This window comes from Penaeus japonicus, unplaced genomic scaffold (assembly GCF_977035675.1).
Source record: "Penaeus japonicus unplaced genomic scaffold, GWHDUDI00000001_assembly GWHDUDI00000013, whole genome shotgun sequence".
Classification (NCBI taxonomy): Eukaryota; Metazoa; Arthropoda; class Malacostraca; order Decapoda; family Penaeidae; genus Penaeus; species Penaeus japonicus.
In genome coordinates this window covers 16,978,333-16,985,259 of record NW_028234415.1, presented here as the reverse complement: position 1 = coordinate 16,985,259, position 6,927 = coordinate 16,978,333, and the positions used below count along the sequence as shown (strand labels likewise).

The window sequence follows — 6,927 nt, the reverse complement described above, 5'->3', positions numbered from 1 at the left end:
AACAAATACTTATTGCATATTTAATAAAACAAAGAGTTTATTTCGTCCTAATACATTAAATTGCTGATTTATAAACTTAAATATATTCAAATTCTCATACACTGTAGCACTAAAAATAATGGATTTGTTATTATATAATATTTTCACAGAATCTAACTGAAAGATCTACAAACTTGACAATAGATATATAAAACATTAATGATATAAACATAAAATTAATACACTAGTCTCCTCTTGTGGAGGTGACAGCAACAAAAACTTTTGTTTTAAACACACAAACAAACACAAACACACATGCACACACACACACGCATGCACGCACGCACGCACGCACGCACACACACACTCACATGCTTATATATATATATATATATATACATATATATATATATATACATACATATATATATATATATATATATGTTCTGTGTTCGTAAACTATTCAAAATTTTGCCTCATTTCCTGATGCATTTGTCTCATTTTGGAGACAAGCTGTTCTCTTCCAGTTAGCCGTCTCCATGTTCTTGTGGTCCCTTGTGTTCTGGGAGGGATTTGCATAGCAGCTGTCATGACAAGTGTACCTGTTGTTAGGACCTATAGTTGGGAAGAGAAATGGCAATATGAGTAACAGCATTAACATAGCTGCTACTATGATCTGCAGTTGAGTTGGTATTTACTATCAATGAGGGGGAAATTTGGAAGGTGTTGCAATTAGAACAGACCTTAGTTATAACTGGTGCATCTGCTATTTCTAGATCATCATTAATTTCCTCATCTGTAATACAAGGACTAACAATAAGCCTCTAGCAAGAAGAAAGCCAGGAGGTCATAATGCTCAGGCTCTCATTCATGAATGGCCTGTTAATTTCTTATATACATATAAATAAATATACATTTGTATGTATATATCTATATCTATCTATCTACCTATCATCTATCTATCTATCTATCTATCTATATATATATGTATATATATGTATATATATGTATATATATATATATATATATATATATATATATATATATATGTATGTATGTATGTATGTATATATATATATATATATATATATATATATATATATATATATATGTATATATATGTATATATATGTATATATATGTATGTATATATATGTATGTATATATATGTATGTATATATATGTATGTATATATGTGTATGTATATATGTGTATGTATATATGTGTATGTATATATGTGTATGTATATATGTGTATGTATATATGTGTATGTATATATAAATATATAAATATATATATATAACATATATAACATATATGTATGTATGAACGTATGTATGTGTATATATGTATATATATGTATGTATATGTGTATATGTATGTATAAGTATATATATATATATATATATATATATATATATATATATATATATATATATATATATGTATATATATATATATATATATATATATATATATATATATATATATATATATATGTGTGTGTGTATGTATGTATGTGTATATATGTGTGTGTGTGTGTGTGTGTATTTTTATAAATCTTTCCTAACTACTGCAATGTATTAGTCATCCAGATAGAAGTATTATGGTCAAAGTATGGAGACTGTAGTGTCATGAACTATTTATTCTCACATTTCTTCCTGTCTATGAAGTCACATATCACTTGTCCAATAATCTTAATTTTTTTATGACAACTTAAACACAGAAAAATATTTATTTTGCAGATCCCACCCTCCCTCCCAAATAAGTAAATGTAATCAGGAATACTTTCCTAGTTCTATGAATACAAGTTATCATGTTAGATAAAAGGTGAAGATCATAACTACATAAACTCCTCTTGCCATAGGAATTTAAATATGAAATCTAAATATTGTTTACCTTTTCTGAATATCACTCAAAGCATATAGATAAAGGAAAGCATAGCTCTTAGGTTACTGAAGAGAATCACATTATACAAGAATGTCATAAATCTTTGAAAAAACATAATCTTTATTTTTCATTGAAGCTTATGCACTGTATACACTACTTTAAAGATTAAGGTAAATATGATTAAAAGCCTGTAATGATGCTGATAATATCTTATGTGTAGTATTGAACATATATCAACTTCTAATTTGCAAGTATACATTGGAAATTAACTTGACATCTGAGCAACACATAACTCAAGGTTCAAAGAATAAAAAGCTTCATTGAATAACCAACCTTCTCATAACAAATATACAGTTCACTATATTAACCCATTGCGTACGGGTGTCATGACATACATGACGTAGGAGCTTTGGCCTGACGACGGGCGTCATGACGTACACGACGTTCGGGGATTTTGGATCACTGTGCTATTTTATTTTGCTATGAAAAAGGAATGAGTGATGATGGCTACTGCAGTCCTAATTATTATAATTACCGTAATATCGTGCAAGCTTAACGTCCAAAACCTAGATGGCACCACTTTTTTCTAGCACCAGCAGGTGAGAGAGCCTTGAATGGCACCCATCCACGGTCTCTAGCATGCACTGTCTCTATATAGCGATGGCACACACTAAGTTGATGAACCCTTGCTCTAAAGTACCGCCGATGAAGGATGTGCAGGCAGAACGAGAAGAGGAAGGTGACTCAATCCATACCCAGTGTCTAAAATGTGCTCCTGTGCCAATATGGATGTCTTTTACTGTGGCACTCACAGTCACATGCACAGGTTTCATTCCTCTTCCCTACCTCTTCTTGTTATCTTTATTGTAGGTGGTTATATGTTTCGTATTCGTTCATGACAGCACAAAAATCCGAAAAAATAAAGTTGCCTTTTGTCCTCCCATAAAACAGCAATACTTCTATCACATTGAGTATAAAGAAAATAATGAGCTAATATGGATAACATACTACAATTTTAGTCAACTGCAGCACTGATAGAGCCTGTCATACGGCACATATAAGTCTCTAAACTCAATAAAACACACAAAAAAATAAAACACAAAAGCCGCTCTAGTTTTACAATGAATAACTGAAAGAGATTTGGATGCTTCAAATTATATTGCTTCAAGTGGTCTCTCTCTAAAATAAAACCTATCCTGGAGGCTGGACAAGCAAATTTATCTCCGTCTGCAATGGGTTAAGAGCTATTTGCTACTTACAAATTCATGCAAGGTGTTCTTAATCATTTCCCAAACAGTTGACTGCTTACTCCACCAGATGAGGGTAATTCTCCTTTATTAATTCTTTTAGTCTTTCTGTCGTCCAAATCTTTCTGACTTACCCTGAAATAACACAAGAAAAAGATCAATAGGATCCAATGATATATAAGGGAAAGCTTATAAAGATAATGTAAATTTTTACATTATAGAAGATAAGTCAGTATATCTTCTCATATTGAAAAGTATTTGGATTAATAAACACCTGTCGCTTGAGATTCTTCAAGAAGTTCAGTTGGATCATCAGGTAGTTCTTCAGGATCACCAATCAGCTCCACCTCTAGTGTTTCATTGCTTCTTTTATTGCTTGGCTGTTCTGGACTTTCAATAATGACATCAGGTGCCCAGGATGGCCTTGGCTCTGGGCTCCTTACAATTTCAGCCACTGGATAAACTACTGACATATGGCTCATCCAGCACTTGCTAGTCTCTTCTGGATTATGGTATAACTTGTCACAAACATTACACTGAGGCTGCCTTTATTATGAAAAGAAAGAAAATATCTAAAGCTCTATTTCAATATTGAATTTTATCAGTTACATGTTTCTTAGCAAATATTTATTAACATAATCATTGTTATTACTATTATCTTTATATACATGTGTATATATAAACACACACGCACACACAGACACACACACACACACACACACAAACACACACACACACACACACACACACACACACACATATAGTTATATAAATAAATATATATATTTATATATATTCATTTATATATATATATATACAAATAAATAAATAAATATACAAATTTTACCTCCCTGACCGGGACTCGAAACCGTGCCGTCAGATTGACAGGCACGGTGTTGAATCCGATACGCTACACGACCCGCTAAAACAATTGTCTAACCAGATGCCTTATGAGACGTTATGGAATTTTACCTATTTACTCTTAGCAGATCAGTGGTAGCGAGGTTTTACAGACAATTAATAAATAAATAAATAAATAAAATACATATATAAACACATACATATACACATATAGATAGACACACACGGACACACGCATGCATGCACGCACACACACACATAAATATATATATATATATATATATATATATATATATATATATATATATATATATATATAAATGAATGAATAAATATCTATCTATCTACCTATCTACATATTATATGCATATATTTAAATATACACACATTTATATATATCATATATAGATACACTTCTTTCTCTCTCTCTCACTCCCTATTGTTTTCACTTTTACTCTCTCTCTTCTCTTTCTCATCCTCTCACTCTCTATCTACCTATTTCTTCTTCCATCTCTCTCTCTCTTCCCTCTTCCTCTCTCTGTCTTTTCCCTTTTCCTCTCTCTCTCTTTTCCCTCTTCCTCTCTCTCTCATTTCCCTCTTCCTCCCTCCCTCCAAAGTTGATGCTCGTCTTTTAGAATATCAAAGACATGACATTACATTCTACCTCTATACAGATGGACATGAGATGTATTTAATATAAAATAACACCAGTACGTACCTTCTTTGTGTTGCCACAGTGGTGATTTCGCTAAAATAGGCTTTTTCATTCCGTCCATGTCGCAGAAGAGCTCTTACCCTGATAAAGCTGTTTATTCACTTTGTCCGATTACAATGAGGAGATATATTTTTTGTTTATTATCTACATTATATACGCATATGTATTGAAATTTAATCGATTTTTAACAATTATTTTAAGATTCACGATATTTATTATTATCAAAATGCATATTAAATTATCAGAATTAATATTCACATTTGTTTTAATAAATATATAATAATCAAAGGAACGAATTGAGACACCGTCTGTTTGGAGGGAAAAGTTTTCAGTTATTCTTTTATTTTTTATTTTTTTAGGCGTTCTCATGGCTTATTTCTTTGTTTTCTAGGTATAGAATTATCTACAGATATTGTCTCCTGGGTATAGGATTATTAACAAAATATACATTGTATTGCTGTTGAAAATAAAACAACAATAGACACGCAATGTGCTCCAGCAACCGAACTTCAGGCTAATTTTCAGGCTAGTTTTGGGCGGAGCTTAAACGATGACGTCAAAAGCGTAACGCGTCGCCGACAACCCCGAACGCCCCTCCCAGAAGTTCGAAAACATAGAACGCGTTACCTGTTTTGTACTCTACAAAAGAAGCCTTATGTTTCAGTGCGCTGTTTGACATTTTAGCATGGCTGTACGGTCACATACATACCTATCATATGAAGTTAATATAACCTGAATTGATTTTACACCATCAGTATAGTCACTTCCGTGGAATTTAGTGTCGGAAGTTAGTGTGCTGAAAGTTAGGCAGCACCATTCATGGGAACTTAGCCATCTTTGTGACCTTGGGTAATGCGTAAGCGGGCACCGTCATAATTACTTCTCACATTGAATGTTGAAGAATAAATGGAGGAAATGGGTCATTGAACAACAAATACTTAATCTCCTACCAACGCTGTATTGGTGATTGTTATTCACCAATTTATATTTACTTGATTCATACGGACCGTCAAAGACAGTCATTACGATAGGGGCCCAGTCTGAAGTCATAGACGAAAATTGAAAGTCAAAGACATCTTCACGAAGAATCAAAGAAAAAATGTAGAGTTGTAACTTTTTTTATGTCATAGACAAATGTCGAAGTCAAAGACCTTTCACGAATGCCGGCTCTGGTCGTTTACAATCTCCGAACGAAATTTCTGAATTACATGTATACCCAATGATTACGCTGACATAATTATTTGGCGAGTGGTCTATTAGACTCACTACGCATCCGGATCGAGAGTAACCTGTAATCGCTTTGACTGACAGGCCACTTGCCCAACGAGCGCACTACTACCACCCGTGATGAGGTTGCTCGTCTTCTGGATCTGCAGAGGAAGGTTCTCCACGAGATAAATGGACGGATGCAACAAGCGCACGTGGCAGAGAGTAACACAAGAATGGGGGAATTAACAGTCTGGAATTCGACCAAATCGATATACAAGATATGTAGTGATAAATGGCATCCCTATAAAAGGGAAATAGGGATTACAACATAATGGCTTAAGACTTGACTACATAGACGATGGAAGCTAACGTAACAATGTGAGATTTACAGGGGGGAAAACTGTTTGAATAGCAATTGTATTTATTTTGGCTCCTGGCTTTTGAAAAGAATGGAAACTTTGTATAAATGTTTTCTCTCATAATTCATAACATACGAAGTATTCAAGCATATCTAGAAACTTTCATAATTAGATATTCATTACATTTACACTCCAAGTTTGATGCAATAGCTTTTTTTTGAAACCCAAACAACATTTCATGTAGAAAAGGTATTTGATACATCACCGAACATTCTTTGGTAAACTATCACGCCACAAGGCAGGTGTGGCTCTATATGAAAGGGGCTGTTTTGATTCAGTGTTGAGATCTCATCTAACTTTTCAATCTGAATATAGTAAACCCATACAGTATATGCATAAATAAATATACATCAAACTTAGAAGCTGATGCAAACAATACAAAACAAAGGTCAAACAACACTGAAAAAAAATCTATAAAATATCAAGCAAATGAAATATTACATTTAGTGACTCTCCATCTAAAAAAACAAAAAATAAGATAGATAAATAAACTAAACAAAAAATAAGATAGATAAATAAACTAAACAAAAAATTAGATAGATAAATAAACTAAACAAAAAATAATAATGGGCGTATCTGATCAGAGAGCAAATTAACTTTCAGATGT

The 6,927-nt window shown here is 32.6% G+C and overlaps 1 long non-coding RNA gene across 1 annotated transcript; it reads right to left on the bottom strand.

The window, feature by feature from the left end:
• Window positions 1-403: 403 nt before the first annotated feature.
• Window positions 404-4,919, bottom strand: LOC147470609 (uncharacterized). Its single transcript, XR_015191522.1, has 4 exons — window positions 4,696-4,919; window positions 3,391-3,662; window positions 3,129-3,251; window positions 404-594 (listed from the first exon to the last, which is right to left on the bottom strand). It is a non-coding gene; the product is annotated as an uncharacterized LOC147470609 (long non-coding RNA).
• Between the last annotated feature and the right edge of the window lie 2,008 nt (window positions 4,920-6,927).